At 32.8% G+C, this 19,322-nt stretch overlaps 1 long non-coding RNA gene across 1 annotated transcript; it reads right to left on the minus strand.

Moving 5' to 3' along the window:
• Positions 1–389: 389 nt before the first annotated feature.
• LOC133193348 (uncharacterized) lies at positions 390–11,118 on the minus strand. The gene is made up of 3 exons (XR_009721912.1): positions 11,066–11,118; positions 10,753–10,850; positions 390–1,123 (listed from the first exon to the last, which is right to left on the minus strand). It is a non-coding gene; the product is annotated as an uncharacterized LOC133193348 (long non-coding RNA).
• Positions 11,119–19,322: the final 8,204 nt, after the last annotated feature.

Here is a 19,322-nt window from a genome sequence, read left to right on the forward strand (position 1 = left end):
GAGGGATGCTAAACAACAAACGAACAAAAACAAAAAAAAACACATGAGGAAAATGTAGATCAGGTCAAGCATCTGAAGTAAATCTGTTAATGTGCTTTAATCCATGCAAGTTTGTCCAGGTAGAGCTTAGGAATGAACCTTGCTCCTTAAATTTTAACTGGGATACAATGCTAGGTATATAGTAAGAACTCATCTAGACTGTCCAGAAAAGCTAAAAAATATTTAGCAATTTCTTACTTGCATGATTTAAAAAAACTGCAATCTAGTAAAATTATTTCAAAAAAAATTTCAACACATTTTCTAATTTTCAACAAATTCAATGCACTGTGAGAGGATTTAACATTTCTTAACCACATACACCGTACTTAAAGTGCAATATACATGCATTATACTGTATGTTAAATCTTTACAGTTTTCTTCCAGTACTCTAATAGTATATGAAATATGAAGATTACCAACAGTGATCAAGCTTTAAAGTCCATTGAAACAATACAAAATTAGAGCAGAGCAAACACAGACCGCTAAAAACACCAGGTGCAATGGAGGAGAAAGCATTTCCTGCCATGTGCTCCTTGACATGATTGGGCAAATGGAAAAATCCACAAACAATTCAGTGTAAACAATTTCGATGAAAAACATTAGTCAACATTCAACTTAATGATCGATTGAATTTGCTGTAATAATTAATTTACACGTAAGTGTACACACATGTATGCATACTAGATGAATTATTTCACAATATCCAAAATTGGACAATAATAGTTTCTAATCTAGCTAGACAACAGGAAATTTTCATTATTACTTAAATTACATGAAACTATTGAAGTCTGTGAGCTACAAATTATATCTAAAAATTATACACATTTTAACAAGTGTTTACAGTTTAGTGTATTTATTATACACAAATGATGACTTAGTAAGACATACTAGTTAAGTCCACAGATTGACTTCCAGATTTCAGCTCAAAGGCTTGAAGATTTTTAGTGGCTCTTTCATCATTTTTTTTTCACTGAATATTTTCATTTTTATTTTCAAGACACTGTTTTTGTTGAGGTCTTTTAGCAGTTTGATGCAATCCAAGAACTCCAAGGGCAATTTAAGAACTCCTGAATTTCTTTCTTACCTGGAAAAAATAAAAATTTAAAAGTTTAAAATATATTCAACTTACAAGAAGAAAACTAGTAAAACTAGTGATAATATAATAGACCTTTCAGATGTTCCAAAGCAGCTACATGTATCTAATTAAAAAATATAAAGTTTGAAGTATTTAGAGTAACCTGTATTCTGAACAAGGAATATGTGTATTTGACAGACAGATGAATGAATAGACTGATCACTATAGAGCACCTTAGTCTTTTTTCAATAATCTTTATATTAGTGAAAATCAAATAGGAACTAGAGTGTTTCAAGGAATGTATATGTCACCTGCTAGGTATCGTCATTAAAGAGGTAAATAAATCTAAGAGTGGTCAGCTATTAATTTAATATTAGCATGGAGGTTCATGCATTTGCCTGCAAGGAAAAAAAAAGATCCAAAAGCAAAAGACTGGGATAGAATCTGGCAATCAAAGAAAATATGGTTCCCCAGTCCTCAAATGAATAATTAAATTGAAATTATGATGAATAACTATTTATCATTTTATTAATACACATGTAGGTGCTTCCAACAATCCTCGGAGGAAAGGAATTTCAGACTGTCTTTACTTTAATTGTCACTTTGTCAGTCAACACGATTCATTGTGGAATACTGATCCCAATGTATTTTCATAGTCTTTAAATATAAGTTTGTGTGGTAACTGAATTTCATACAGTTTCAAAGTATAGTATCATGAGCTCAAAAACATATATAAATGCTAATTATCAAAACCCTGCCTCTCAAAATTTTGGAGATATAAGGTGTGACAGACGGACAGACAGACACCAGGTAAAGTGATCTCTAAGTGTCGTTCTGCTCTGCAGTTGACACAAAAATGAAAGTTAGTCAATTTTTGACCATGTATATCACTTCAGTGATGAAAGGAATGCTGAAGTGGTAAGTCTATCCTAATTATTTGAAAATACAGCAACCCCATTGGTCAGAATATAATACATATGCTGTCTAGCCTTAATTTCATTGGCATAAAGCAGCACAAAACACGATTTGATTGGATGGTGCAACTTGTTTTTCTAGGGGGCGCTGTTGCAACCCTGGAAAAGAAAAAAGGACTGGGGCTTGCCCCTAGGGGGTACTTACTGACCGGAAGTAAACAAACAACAGAAATAGCAATACACTAGAAATATGTCCATAGGACATATATGCCCGCCGAGTATATAGTAATGCAACATGAAATTTTGTGTTAGTGTATGAAGTTTGATGAGAATATCTTGAAAAGTTTCTTTAAAATTTAAATTGAAATCTAAAAAAAATGGATATAGATGATAAATTCTCACCAAATTATGTATAGATGCATAACCTTAGATTTCAATATTTTAAATGGTTTTAAAACCATGCAAAATGCAAATTGAAGGAAAGTGAGGTCAAGGTCACAGGAAAGGTCAAAAGTTTTTGAAATAGTTGAATAGGTCTTACTTATTATATATGTATCAGCATATTAAGTTTGATAAAAAATATCTTGAATGATTTCTTTAAAACTGAGCTAGTCAAAGCGTGGCGCCATGGTCGCGAAATAAGGAGTTGATCCTTATGTCGCAGGTTTGAATCCCACTGTGGGACACGGAGACCAGTCCTTCGGATGAGACCTTATAAACCAAGGTCCTGTGTCACAGTAGGTGCTGGCATGAAAAAGACCCCTCACTGCTCAATGGCAGTGAGTGCAGAGTATAGGACAGAATTTGCAGCTTTCCACTGGCAAGTGGTGGCATCTCCATGAGTGTAAAATTCTCGAGAGGGACTGCAGATTACCTGTAATTATTGACCAAAATCCCTGCTAGGCTTTAAACTCTTCATTCTTGACCTGTATTTCGTCAAATGAGATTTTTATGTGCCCGGATCGATAGATCGGGGGCGCATATTGTTTTTGTCCTGTCTGTCTGTTTGTCTGTCTGTTGTCAACTTTAACCTTCACCATCACTTTTGAATCATGAGAGAGAGAGACTTCATATTTGGTATGCATACTCCACTCATTAAGTTCTTTCAAATGACACCAAGGTCAATGACCTTGTGACCTTGACTGTGACCTATATGCTAAAAATAGCTTTTTCGAACTTTGTTGCCGCCGGGTGCATAGTGTTTCACAAACACATCTTGTTCCAGTTAATTAAGGTAAAATTACTAATTGTTAAAACTGTAAATGATTTTTTTTTTTACCTGAGCCAGATTTTTACTTTTCTTAAAAGTGTCTGTATTTGACTGTTGGTTCCACCTATCTCAAGGAAATGATCTGTAAAAGTAAATGTTAGAAATCATAATCTGTTCTCTATCTACTATAATCATGAGAAAAGGTGTTGAAAATTAACAGATGGAGATAAAATCAGCAGTCATATTAAAGGCTTTTTTCAATAATCAATTTATTAGTGAAAATCATAAAAGTATTAGGCAAAAAGGAAAAATAAATGTTGTCATTAATTAACCTTGCATATTTCTACAATTTTCTGATAAGAAAATTATACCCAATAGATGCAATATAATCACTCTTTGCCTGCTCCTAAATTAAATTATGAAATTTTGATAGATTTTGATCTAGTAAGCAATTATTTAAAACAAGGTTCTTTTAGAGGTGCCTAGGGTCGAAATTCATAAAAAAAAACCTACAAAAAACGTGAAAACCTATTTCTATCATACTGGTTTATATTTATTACAAATGTCCTCATAGTCAGCATAGCCCAGAGCGATAGACCGCAGACTCTCACCATGAACATTTTTAGTGTACTGGTTCAAAACCATTTGTTGGCACATTTTTATTTTTTCAAACTTTTTACCTGTATAAACACTAAAGAACGAGTGCACTTATGGGCCCCGGTAAAATGTGAAAAAATGAAGAATTAAATTAAGCATAATTTTCCATCTCAGATCATTAATTGATATCTAAACCATAAGATTCAACAAATTTTATCGCTGAAATTCATAAATATACAAAGAGCAAAGCCATACAATGTGGTAGGGGGTCAGCCAATATTCGTGATTTTCTGTAGTAAATCGAGGACGGTCATTCATTTCAAAGCTTTTGTTTATTGTCAGCCTAACATTGTACAAACTTGTACGATTGACAAAAAATGCATTATACATTTATAAAACTTGCGTGAAAGTAGGAAATTTGTACATGATTAGGCTTGTACTTTAAATATTAAAAATGTATGAAAAGTTCAATGTTTTTCCTATAACAAGCAAGAGCTATTTACCTGTATGACCTATGTTGAACCCACCCGTGGAATATATTTTTTAAAATACTGGTAGTCACGTGAGTTCTACCCAGGTAAACATTCCTCAAAGATGCTCACTGTAAAACATAGCCATGTTTTGTATCATTATATCAAAGTCAAGCCGCATAGAGAAGTTTGTATGTATTTGGTTTTAGGAACACGGGATGGTTAGGAGAGTTTAGTGTCGTTAAAATGTCATCATAAATAAAAGTGTCAAACATTTTTAACATTCATGCAAGACAATGGTACTGGTATTGAAAGCCACCTAAATACACTTTTTTTCATTTTAAAATTTAAAGGAACTAATGTTAATACTTATTGTATTATTTCAAATGCAAGCATGCAAATTCCTTAGTTTGATCACTATGGATACAGGTATCTATACAACTTCATTCGATTTTTTTCTCAGGTAAAATAGCACAAGAAGTATCATTCAGCAAACGTGCCTGTCAATGATCCACCATCAGATTGTTCAAGTGTCTGATTTAAATGTCTCCTCCCCTTGATTTAAATGAACGAAACTCAAAATAGGTTCCGTACGACTTTCCCGGATTTGGGGTATCTATAGGCATTTAAAAAACTTCATTTGTTTCAAATCCATGCTGATTTAGATGATGTTTTAATGTGATTTTAATTAGAAATGTCCACTTGTGTTTAACTATTACCAAAAGAGAACAATTTGGTAATACATTCTAAAGTAATACGGCACTGAAAAAGGGCCCATTAAGCATTGCTTAAGTGCACTTGTCCTTTGATTTTTTAATACAGGCTTTTGCATTTTACTTAATATATTTTCTTCCTTAAATGCATGTTTGGTGTTGATATAAAAGACATCTATGGAAATGCAGATCATAAATTCTCTTTAACTAAACGCAATCAACCGGAACTAAACCTCATTGTAAGCACACTTTGTTTGAGGACATGAATCATTCACTTTGACGTGTTACTCGATACTGCAGGTGTCACGAAAAAAAAATCATGCCGAGCAATAATTGCTGTGTTTGCCTTTCAAGAACATAATGACGTGTAATAGTACTGTTGTGCCAGTGGGAGAGATACTGTTCTATGCAGAGTAGATGCAGTTCATTCCTTGGGAAAAATGTGTGCATTGGCGATATGTTATGCTAAAAATGCATAAGGGTTTTCAGATTAGAAAAAAATGTGGAAAGGTCAGTTAAGGTTTTATGTCCCGTTGCCATTACTCAGTCAGACAGCAAGAATGACCTTCAAACAAAGGATGTATCATTTTGTAAATACTGAGGTAGGATCACATGAACACACAGTTGAGTAGAATGAAATATATCAAGATAACAATCAGTATTCAAGCTCAAAAGCCCATCAAAAAATACAAAATAGGAGCAGAGCAAACAGAGACCTCCAAAACATCAGAGGTGGGATCAGGTGCCATGGAGGAGTGAGCATCCCCTGCAGACCAGTCACACCCGCTGCGTGCTCCTTGTCATGACTGGGAAACAATGGAAAAATCCATACACAATTCAATGTGTAAATAATGGCCTAACAATAAGTATGAAAAACGTCAGTCAGCATTTTACTTAATGATAAATTGTATTTGCTGACAAGGTCATTGTATCGACCATAGAACTTACAAAATGATGACTTTAAACAAGACTGCTGATATTCTTGTTTCAGCAATTTGTTTGTCAATAACTTACCTAGTTTTAAAAATTGTTCATACATAGAGGATGCTCTTGCGTATCGAATCAACTGAGAGATATAAACCCCGTATACAGGTGATGAAGGTATACTGCTGAATAAGTAAGGGAAGTTGACGATTGAAAAGTTAAAGTCATCACGTATATCATAAAGCTTGGTTGTTAGATTACCATTAATGTAGAACTAAAGCAATACATGAGAAACAAGAAACTACACACATGTGACCTAAAGTCAGTGACCGGAACATATATCGATAAGCTTTTTCTAAAGACTGAAACCAATATTGGTCCTATAGGTCATCTCATATTTTTAACTAGAAGTGTTCCTTTGATATACTATATTTTACTTAATTTCTATAGACTTACTATACCCTGAAGAAAAAAAAAAGGAAAACAGGAACTACCTGTTTAAATGACCCCGACCACCGAGGTTAATCTAAAGTTTGTCCTTGCCTACCTGAAAAACAGACTGCCTCGGGCAGTCAGTAATTTCCAACTCTGGTTATGAGATGCTAAATGTTTAATACTTACAATTAAATGCTTATATTTACATTTTTAAATTCATGATAGATTGAGAAAGTCGATAAAATCATTTCTATATTATGTCTGTATATTGTATAGGGGGAAAATAACTTGCGGTGTTAATATTCCCTATATTCATGGTGTGAATAAATCCGTGAATTCAAGAAACAGTGAATAAGTTTTCAATAACCTCCATCTTCTATTTGGAAATTTGAGAATAGACTACGATAGGTAAATATACGTGCAGTGCATGGTCATTTCAGTTTTACGAATCGTACTTGTCATTCAATTATTTTAATTACCACGCTTGACATTAATTTAGATCACTCAGCAGATAATAACCTGTATTTGTTAAAAAAAAAAAAAAACTGTTTTAATAGCCAACGCTACATGTTTCATCAATCAAAACACTAGGGTCATGGGTTTTGAATACCCGTACTTAACTATGTTACGACGTGCATTTGTTACCTGCATTATCATGTTTTTATCGACATTTTGGTTTTGAAAAATCATTCAAATAACTATCGAACTTGCTGATGTATATATAAATCTACCCTGTTGTTCGTGAAGTGAATACATAACGCTGATTAATGCCTTCTAACTACGCTATGGATTAAACGGATATAGACATTGAAGGGAGGTACATGTAACCTTTATTATATACCGATTCCACGAATTCGTGTCAGAGGAGAGAAAAACATGAAAATTACAACCCCTGAAATTAATCCCCTATACAGTACTTCAACCGAGAAATTAGTTGAAACTGGTTCCAGAAAAGGAGCTGAAAATGTTCAATAGTTTACATACATACAATACTTGACACATGATGACTGAACAAAAACAGATAGCAATAAGTAATTTAAATGACTCAGGTGAATTATAACCTGTTCAATCTTAGATCCATCTTTTTTCTAATACGAGGGTTGATCCAAAAGTTCATGGAATTTAATTATTTCTAAAATTTTATTGTGATTTGATGAAAGCAAACAATAGGCATATTTATAATATAGAGTCATTATGCAACAATACTGGAAAATTTCACCACATTCCAATTACCAATAAGGTCACATGAGCTTTCTGAACACTGATAGTTTTAAAATCCGGGAGAGACTTCGACGTAACGTCAAGTTAAGTATGTCATGTCATGTTATAGGAGCATCTCGCCCTCATGTTCAATTCAACTAAGTAATTCTACAGAATATTCTGCCTTTTTCTCCTTTTTTCTCTCAAGAAAAGCCTGGGTATCCTCTCACACCAATCGACTTATCTTTATATTACACTCATATTTCAAAAATACTCCCCATCTTTCCATATGATGTTCCAATTTCAGTAGCAAAGTCCAGCACAGTACGTCAGCGGTCAACATCCATCATGGCTTAATTTGTCTACGAGAAAAACAGACCCTCCAAAAGCAGCCACACCTTTAATCAACCTCATGGAAGTTCTATTGTTCTTAAATTTCTCACGCCACTGGAAAATCAGTTGCTAAATGCATTTTTCTCCAGCCTGTATCAGTAGTATACCCCTTTAAGTCAGAGTGTTCCTAAGATTTTATCAAAACTTATAACTTGACTGAAATGTGACATTCTCTAACAATTAAAAGATGAACAAGAAATCATCAACTAATAGTCTAAATATCAAGTTAAATCAGTAAAACTCTCACAGACAGGTATATTAGTGGTCAAGGAATCGTAATAATGACAAAATTCTCATTTTATTTGCCACTTAGTGCAGGTTTTTTCTTATTTCACGTATTAAGAATTAAAATGAAAATGAACGAGTAAATGTCTCCCCTGCATTTTAAAACATCCTTTGCTATGGCAACTGCCATAGAGTTACTATCATTAATATTTAAAATATTTTTTTATTTAAAAAATTCAACAAGTGTCTATATTCTTATTTGTAATTTTCAACCACTTTCACTAATAAATAAATAAAATAAGAAGAAATTCCATGAACTTTCGGATCAATCCTCGTACATGTTAGTCATTAAATTTATATAATATACCATATGCATAAGGGAGACCAAATGTATTATTACTGCATTAAGGAGACCAACCACTATCCATATGTAAATCAGTATTCAACCACTTTCACTAATAAATAAATAAAATAAGAAGAAATTCCATGAACTTTCGGATCAATCCTCCTACATGTCAGTCATTAAATTTATATAATATACAGTATGCATAAGGGAGACCAAATGTATTCTTACTGCATTAAGGAGACCAACTACTCTCCACATGTAAATCAGTATTCAACCACTTTCACTAATAAATTAAAAAAAATATGAAAAAATTAGTGATGAGACATCGGTTAATTTTCATAAACGATAATCGGTTGGAATCGGTTACTGCTTCTGATGCGATTTCACCGATTATAATCAGATTTCTTCATAGTTTTGTATACAAAAAGCAGACTATTACAATAATTTCATTTATTTCTTTAACATGAATATATAAAATACATAATATATTATTTTCTTTGTTGTTTTGCTTCTTTTACACTTTCTAGACCTAAAAATATTTACAGTGGACACCCAACATGGCTGCCTAGCGGCAGAAAACGAACTTCAAAAAGTTGTGGGGGGAATTGATCACTCTTTATATTTAAGGTGAATGTTGACTAAGTTGCATATTTTATATCTCAAATAAAAGATACAATTAATATTTTTTGAATAAAAAGAATCAGCTGATTTATCAAACCAAAGAGCAAACACAGATTTGGCAGAAAAAAAAATTCACCCGGGGGTAAATTGAATGGGTCGGTCGGGTTATTACAGGAAACAAAAATAATTTTTTTAAGCCCTATATATGCATCTTCGGTTCTTAATCACCTCTGCTTCATGCTAGTTGGATAGTATCAGATGCAGATGCCATTTTCTTTCATTAAGAAGAAATAAATTTTAAACCAGAAATGGATAATTCCGGAATGTATTGTATTAGAAGTATGTTTCCGATGATCGATTATGAAAAACTATAATCGATCATCGGAATAGGTAGCATTTTTTGTCGACAATCAATGTTTTCTGATTATCGGTACAACACTAGAAGAAATTCCACGAACTTTTGGATCAACCCTCGTACATGTCAGTCATTAAATTTATATAATATACAGTATGCATAAGGGAGACCAAATGTATTATTACTGCATTAAGGAGACCAACTACTATCCACATGTAAATCAGTATTCAACCACTTTCACTAATAAATAAATAAAATATGAAGAAATTCCACGAAATTTTGGATCAACCCTCGTACATGTCAGTCATTAAATTTATATAATATACCATACGCATAAGGGAGACCAAATGTATTATTACTGCATTAAGGAGACCAACTACTCTCCACGTGTAAATCAGTATTCAAAACTTGAGATTTTAGTACTCTAATAATTTACATGTTTAGCTACATGAACTAAATCTATTTACCTTTGTCATAACGCAAGAACTGTTTTACATTCAGCCAACTTTAACATTACACATGCATACAGCGTATGCCATGCATTAGGAAGACCAGATGCATTATTTCAACATTAAAGAAACCAACTACAATGGAACAATTAGACAGTATTCCAAAATGTTCATTCCAATACCATAGTAATTTCCCTTAATTTGTTTGTATTTAGATGACTTAAATCAATTTATCTTAGCCAGAATTGGAACAAAAAAGCTAATCATTAAAGTGGCCAAACACATGAACAGACAGATGGACATGATGATTCCTATGCTTATATACACCCAAAGTTGCCAAAGTAGAGCAGATGCAGTGGTTAGAGCGTCTACTCTAGAGTCGCGGAGAAAGAAGCTGATCCTTACATCGCGAGTTTGAATCCCACTGTGGGACGTGGAGACCCGTTCTTCAGATGAGACAGAGGTATTAACCGAGGTCCCATGTCATAGTAGGTGCTGGCTCGATAAAGATCCCTCAATGCTCAATGGCCGTAAGTGCTGAGTATAGGACAAAAATTTGCAGCTCTCCACCGACAAGTGGTGGCGTCTCCATATGAGTGAAAAATTCTCAAGAGGGACGTTAAACAACAAACACTATACACCCAAAACTTTGTTTGCAGAAGATTTTGTGATACATGCTTTACAAGTATACATATTGTTCATAAGGGAATAAAAATGCTATAATATATCATTAAGGAAAGCAACTGAAATTAAATGTGCACTTCTAATTGAACTAAACAAAATTACCCTTTGTCAGAATGTAGATTTATAAACAGGAAGGCTGTTTTTCTTCATTTTTTCCATGTCAGATTCAGACTGTTCTTGAAAAAATTCTGGCATACACCCTGTAAAAGTGAATAGTGCAGATAATAAAGAGCTTCTAAATAAACTGCATAATATTTAAATGATCCACTTAAAAGGGATAACAAATGCATTTAACTCCATCAAGGAGACCAACTGATATCCATATATATATATAAATCAGTACATATATTTTAATTGTGATATTTTAATATCCTAGTAATTTACATGTTTAGTTTTATGAAATAAATCTATTTACCTTTGTCCAATGACCAATGAGCACAAGCACGGATTTTTCTTCTTTTTTCTTAACGGAATCACCAGGGCCAGTCTGGGGTCCATATGATTCTGGCATATGTACACTCTGTAAAATGCATATTTGTACCATGTACAGGCATATGAACAATATTTCTATACTACATACATGCATCATTAAACTTAATAATCTTTTTTTTTCCAAAATTCATTATTCATATATAGTGTTTTGCTGTTAGCAAAATTCAACAAAAACTATACCGTATATATACTTGCCTATAAAGTGGTCCACCTATAAGTCAGTGGTATTTTTTGAGGTTATTTTGGAGGGATTTGCTATTGACCCACTTATAAATCGGTACAACTTTTTGCCAGAATCAATTGACAATTTCAAATCAATGCTCTGATGTTTTAACCTGGTTTCAAATACTAATCTTTTTATGACTCACCTATAAGTTGGACATAGAGTATATACAGTACCTGCATTATACATGCATTAGGAAGACCAAATGCATTATTGCAGTATTAAAGAGACCATTGTGGCAAATGAAATCAATGTATGAATTGTATTCAAAACTACAGGTGTACTAATTTGTCTGAAGTATATCATGATATAATGTGATACACAAAGACTTTAACAGGATATGTACATATACCCACATGCCTAAATGTAACAACAGTTTAAAAATGAATAATTTTTTTTTTTTTTTTGTAAATTTCACTGTTTAATTTATGAAATATAAAATATTATTTAAAACCTATAATTTATTAATATTGTGGGTCATCACCCCATTTTTTGTGAAGGAATCATGAAAGGCATTGTAATTTCAACTTGCTCACAGAGCAAGTTTTAGACAGAGGACCAACTCTTTATTCAAAATTTAGTTTACATACTTAATTTTTTAACAATTAAGTTTAATGGGTTTAAAAAACTTCAAACTAGGTCAAAATATTTTGCTTTCTAAATATGGGCAAGAAATGTTCTTTTGCTTAAAATCACCTTAACTTCAGAAAAAAAAAATGCACTGTGCTCATCCTCTTCAAATGCCTTGTTTGTAAATACCGTATATACTCGCCTATAAGTCGGTCCGCTTATAAGTCGGTTGTATTTTTTGAGGTTATTTTGGAGGGATTTGCCATTGACCCGCTTATAAGTCGGTACAACTTTTTGCCAGAGTCAGTTTGCATTTCAAATTAATGCTCTAATGTTTAAACCTGGTTTCGATTAATATTTTTAGAAAAGACGCCAATATTTAAATTTAAATCATTAAGAAAAATACATAATGCACACTTAAGATAAAGATAAAGTTATTAAAATATGCAAAAACTTGTACTTTATGTATAATCTTAGAATACATAATTGATATAATATATCCAGACTCTGTTCAACGATAATCATGGAAATGTTTATGAAATACTACATTTCGCCGTCCAGAAAAATACTAACCTTTTTATGACTCGCCTATAAGTTGGACATAGAGTTTTGGACCAAAATTTAACTCCCAAAAGACCGACTTATACGCGAGTATATACGGTAACTGATAAAAGGTATATCTCACAAATCCTTCATTATTACAAATGTCTTACAGTAAATATATGCATCACCACAACTTATTTCATTAGTAAGAATAAACCCTTAAGCAATGAATATAAATGCTGAAAAGTGGTGCATTGTTAGGAGTTGATCCTACTACACAAGTTTTGAGATTATCTCCATTGGTGCACTCTTTTGTTACAGAGGGGAGTTTTGTTTCCACGTTAGCAGGCAGGTGGGACAGTGGCATCTCAATATGAGTAAAAAAATTCTCAAAAGCAATCTTGAACATAGAAACTAACAAATAAATGCTGAAATGATACATTGTGATATGTAGGTATATAGGGTTGGGATAATACACAGACCTTATGATATGATACATATAAAATTTCAAAATGATTTATAAATCATGATTGTCAAATGTCAATAAATAACACAATAAAGTAGATTCATCATTTAGTACATTTATGTATAATGGCTAAGCATTCAGATTTGTTGTGTTTCTCATATATTGAAACTTTGAATGACACAGTTTGAAAACAAGCTGTCTTCTCTGTAGTAGCGGAACTAGTGTAGAACCCAACATGTTCCAAAACTCGTAAGAATGGCCTGATTTGAATGTGTAAGATACAGTTGCAATGCCAACCATGCCAACATTTGGCATTTGTTTATTTTTTAGTTATTTTATGAACCAGCAAAAATTAGGGCTGCATCAAACATATTGATACATATCTAGATTAATGAATATATTGTATCAAAAACAAGAGGCCCATGGGCCACATCGCTCACCTGAGCACATTGGCTAGGAAAAAGCACAAATCACTTCAGTATTGAAAAGTTTAAAGGGGAGGGGGCTTGGATTTTGAACTACCTGAGGATGCTTCCATATCAATATAACAAATGACTTTACTGTTCTTGAGAAGAAGATTTTTAAAGATTTTTTTCCTATATATTCCCTTGTTAAAAATTTGATCCCCCATTGTGGACCCTCCCTACCCCATCCCCCCCCCCCCCCCCCATCATTTTAACAAACTTGAATCTACACTACCTGATGATGCTTCCATATCAATATGACTAAACATGACTTTGCTGTTCTTGAGAAGAAGATTTTTGAAGTTTTTTCCTATGTATTCCTATGTAAAACTTTGATCCTCAATTGTGGCACCACCCTAACCCTGGGGGTCATGATTTGAACAAAGTTAAATCTACACTATCTGAGAATGCTTCCATATCAATATGACTTAACAAGGCTTTGCTGTTCTTGAGAAGAAGATTTTTCAAGTTTTTTTTCTGTATATTCCTATATAAAACTTTGATCGCCCCTTGTGGCCCCACCCTACCCCGAGGGGTCATGATTTGATACAAACTTGAATCTTCGCTACCTGAGGATGGATCCACATCAATATGACTAATTGTGACTTTGTTGTTCTTGAGAAGAAGATTTTTCAAGATTTTTTTCTACATATTTCTATGTAAAATTTTGATCCCCCATTGTGGCCCCACCCTACCCCTGGGGGTCATGATTTGTACAAAATTTAATCTACACTACCTGAGAATGATTCCATATCAATATGACTAATTGTGGCTTTGTTGTTCTTGAGAGAAAGATTTTTAAAGATTTTTTTTCTATAAATTCCTATGTAAAATTTTGATCCCCCATTGTGCCCCCCCCCCCCGCCCGGGGGTCATGATTTTGTATAAACTTGAATCTATACTACCTGAGGATGATTCCATATAAATTATGACTAATTGTGGCTTTGTTGTTTTTAAGAAAAACAATTTCAAGATTTTTCCTACATATTTCTATGTAAAACTTTGATCCCCCATTGTGGCCTCACCCTACTCCTGGGGGTCATGATTTGAACAAACTTGAATCTGCACTACCTGAGGATAATTCCATATCAATATGCCTAATTGTGGCTTTGTTGTTCTTAAGAAAAAGATTTTTAAAGATTTTTTTTCTATATATTCCTATGTAAAACTTTGATCCCCCCTTGTGGCCCCATCCTACCCCTGGGGGTCATGATTTGAACAAACTTGAATCTACACTATGTAATGAAGGTCTCACCTAAGTTTCAACTTTTACAGCCCAGTGGTTCTTGAGAAGAAGATTTTTAAAAGATACCACTAAATTTTCACTAATTCTTAATTATCTCCCCTTGAAAGAGGGTGTGGCCCTTCATTTGAACAAATTTGAATCCCCTTTACCCAAGGATGCTTTGTGGCAAGTTTGGTTGAAATTGGCCCAGTGGTTCTTGAGAAGAAGATGAAAATGTGAAAAGTTTACAACAACAACAAAGACGACAACGACGACAGACAACGGACAAATTTTGATCAGAAAAGCTCACTTGAGCCTTTGGCTCAGGTGAGCTAAAAATAACTTAATTCCAATACATTTTGGGCAGGCAGTTTTTTAATTTAATTCTGTGAAAAAGTTGGGAATTTCAATCACCAAAGATTATATTTAACTGTTTTGAATTAAAACTGATCAAAAATGATATAATCATTAAGGAGGTACATGTAGCACATCTTAGATGATTATTACAAAATCATAAAAATACATAGACAACTTTACTTAACATGTTGATTTTACAGTCAAGAAAAGTTTGAATTTGAAGTGTAATTTTTAAAGACGGTGAGACAAAAAATTAAAAATGAGTAAAAAACAATTATTTTTATAAAACTCATGCATAATGATTTATAAGACTTTTTTGACAGAATTGTTAAAGAATTCAATATATTGCATATCGCATTAAAAAATGTCTTTTTTTTTTGCTCAATACACAGCCCTAGCAAAAATGATATACAACAAGGACTTTGATTGGATTATTAACATTCATTCAACTGATCATAATTATTAACTGTTATTGCACTTTCATTTTCAAAATGTTGTTAGGTACATTGTTTGTTCACTCTTTTGCATTGATATTATAATTTATAAAAGAGAATTTTAGCACAAAAAATTATCAATTTACCTTTCTTGGAATAAAGACATGTTGACCCTTGAGCTGAGATTTTCTCTTTTTCCATAGATTTGTTACACTGGGGTCCAAATGATTCTAGCAGAGACCCTGTAAAAAAGGACTTGATTATGGAAAAGCATGAAGAATATATGCCTATTATACATATCTTAAATTCTAATGAAAACAATGTTTTTTAATTAAGATCCATATATTTCTAATGATTGACATAATACAAATTCAAAATAAAATATGCATGTCTATATTATACACTGTACCTTAAGCAGACCAATTGCATTATTACATCCTTCAGGAGACCAACTTAAATCAATGTTTGAGAACTACTTGTAAGAACAATAAATTTGTCTACTTTACAGTACTAAATGTACATGGAATCTATAGGATCATGTTACTTTAATTGACCTGCCTTAGTTCAACACAGTAATCTAACAAAGAAATTGAGCCAAAACAACATTTTAAGACTTTTTGAACAGTGCATGTTCCTATCATTTCAAAACCATTACAGTAAAAATGCTAATATAGGAAAATGATGACACTTAATTAATATTGTACTTTCAGGTATATTAGATGAATTAATCTGATTCGTCAAGAAACATTTGTTAAAAAGCACTATTATCCACTGAATAATGAAGCTACGCCCAGTGTCGCAACAGTCAACATTGCTTGACGACGGGTGATATTCAAAAAAATAGTGACTGCGCAGATATATGCGCTCAAGGTTCACTATTATTTGTATTTGTATAAAACATATTCAGTATAATATAATAAATATTGCATGTAGTTGAGTGTAACATTGAAAATTTTCACCCCTCGAAAACCAAATAAGTCAAAAAGAGGATGGGTTTCTTTTCCAACTTCTACATAGTTTCGCCCCTGCAAAAACTGGTATAGACCTTGGAAATGTTTAAACGGGCTAAGAGAAATCAAATGCATCAAGAGTACTTAATTGTTTTTACCCAAGTTACATGTCAAAAAAGATTCAGAGAGACGTCACATAAAGTTAACGTTGATTTGAACTGAAGTTAGGGTGTCAAAAGTCATTCACGTCCAAAAGTGACATTGATCATGTGTGGTAGATAATAAACTCCTACGAGCAAAATATGCTGCCATAATCAAGTGAGGATCTTTCCCTAATCCTATATATAAATCCATTTACAATATTATATGCACTTAAGCAGCTGTTTATGACATTGTAAAATTATATAAACAAGACCAGTTTATATAATTTATATCAATTTATATAATTAATAATATCATTTATATAATTTTATCAAGATAAGTGTATGGGGTAGAGGGAGCAGACATTGAGAATCAATGTTGTCGGACCACATGAAACTAAACTAACAGTCTTCCAAATAACCCGGGAGTCCAATGCCAGGGACCTGTTAAATTTGCAGCCGGGCATGTAAAAATTGCCAAATTACATGTCGGAAGAGGGCATATGTGAATCTTCTTTCGTTGTACGATCTTTACTTGCCATTTATTCTGTCCTACCCCCATTATTCGCTTAAACATTGCTATATGTAATGTCGATGGATTGCCTGTCTACATTCTCGATACGACCTGTCAAATGATTGTCAATCTAATCATTGAAGTGTTTAGTTTAACCTATTTGTTTTCTCGAAGTTGCTTGCTAAATTATGAGATGTTCATCAATGCCACATACTGTGGCACTACAGTCATGATCCCATTTCAGAAATTCAGTTCAGCTAAACCGGCCAACAAATGACCAGCATGCAACTCAAAAGTTATTTATGAACAAAAACGCTTTAGAAAATGGCAATCACAGGCCATGGTTGGTTTACGACGCTGAAAAAATTAATATAAAACCTTTATACCCGATGGGTTTTTTTTGTTGCACAATACTGGTAAATGTAAGAATTTTGAGTAGGACATGTACAAATTTGAATGGCCTTGGAAAAAATGATAGGTCTACATGCCCGAAGGGCATGTGCTGAAAAAGAATTGTTGTGAAGACTGTAACTAAAGCGACAGCGCCGGGTGATCATATAAATTTAAGTCCCCTTTATTATATAATAATTTGGCAAATTATCAACACATCAAGCTAAAATTTCCAACATATCTTAACGGTGAGAATTTTTATTTTTTAAGTTGAAACCTCGTGTCCTGTGAAAAAAATGAAATTTGTATCCAATCTAAAGTCTTAAAATGTATCAAGGTAATTTTTCAATACAAATTTGCGGTTGGGGTTATAAATGAAGGATAAAACCAGAGACCTAGGAATGGAATACTCGGAAGTCTCTGGTTTTATTCTACCCCCAACTGGAAGTTGTATCCCATCTAAAGTCTTAAAATGTATTGAGGTAATTTTCGAGGAATAAATGAGTGGTTTACAATAAAGAGGCTCGACCAGAGATGTCTGAAACGATTTATTTGACAAGAAAAAAGTCTCTTGAAGCGAACGATGTCATTTAAAAGTAGGTTAATGATTGATAATGATACATGAACAAAATACGAGCTTGAAGCGGGGGTGCCTGAAATTGAGTTAGATATCTTGTGGTAAAAATAAGTAGGGATGCACCGTATATGAAACAAGTGCCTGTGATTGATAGTCTGAAATTTCTCTTCACCTAAATATTAAAAGCTTGCAGTGATCGCTATAAATCTATACAACAGTCAAGTTACATACGGTAAACTAACATAAAAACAAGATTACAACAGTCATGATTACAGAAGGTATATTTTGAAGACTCTAGGTCAGTAGGTGAATGTAAACAGGTAAACACACGTGGGACAGTCACCGCAAATAAATGAACCACAAAACGACTTATAACATTAAAATGTAAATATTCATCTGCACACAGATTTTTGCATAATAATAATAATTTTTAAAAAGTGTAAATTAAAATATAAAATAAACAAACCTCAAACCTTGTAACATTGAGGCTTGTTTCCCTGCAAATCTTATTCTGGTTCTCTATCACTGAAAATGCAGGGAACCAGGCTGCGTTATTAACTCGTACACAGATTTGTTGATACGAATAAACCTATAAACATATACGAAATAAAATATTATCATAAAAAATGAAGAATTTCAAATTGCTTGAAAAATTATCTTTATGTAGTTTATAATAAATGGTTGTAATTGTATATTAATTTCTATCTATCCATTAAAATTTGATACGTATATCAGCTTATGTATCCATCTGAACAATTATTGTTATTACACTCCCTGTCACATCTTCATAGTTAAGCATGTAAGCATGGTAAGTAGGAATCAATTTCAGTTGAAGGGGACCAAAACCAAACATTTTTCAGTTTCATTTGGTGGGGAAGGGGGGGGGGATATAAACCTCAAATGATCATTTTATCTCTGTCACTGAACTGCTGAAAATAATGAAGGGAACTAGGCTGCGACAATGATTTGTTGACTGAATTAAAATACGAAATAAATTATCATACATACGAAATAAAATAATTTCATGAAAAAATGAAGAATTTCCAATTGCTTGAAAAAAAAGAAGCTTTTCATGTATGTGATTTACAATAAATGGTTGTACTTGTACATTTTCTATATATCCATTAAAATTTCATAGTATCAGTAGTTCACTATTTGTAAACATTAACAATAATATTAAATAAATGTTACACTCACTGTGGCTTTGACTGAGTTACTGTCACATCTTCATAATTAAACGAGAATATTCCCTTCCGTAAATATTGCTATATATATCTGAACTGTTACCAATTAATCTTTCTTTGGTGAAAGAAAACCTCAGGGATGG

The sequence above is a fragment of the Saccostrea echinata genome, unplaced genomic scaffold, assembly GCF_033153115.1.
Source record: "Saccostrea echinata isolate AGI-Se365-2 ecotype Australia unplaced genomic scaffold, CSIRO_AGI_Sech_v1 ptg000027l, whole genome shotgun sequence".
NCBI lineage: Eukaryota > Metazoa > Mollusca > Bivalvia > Ostreida > Ostreidae > Saccostrea > Saccostrea echinata.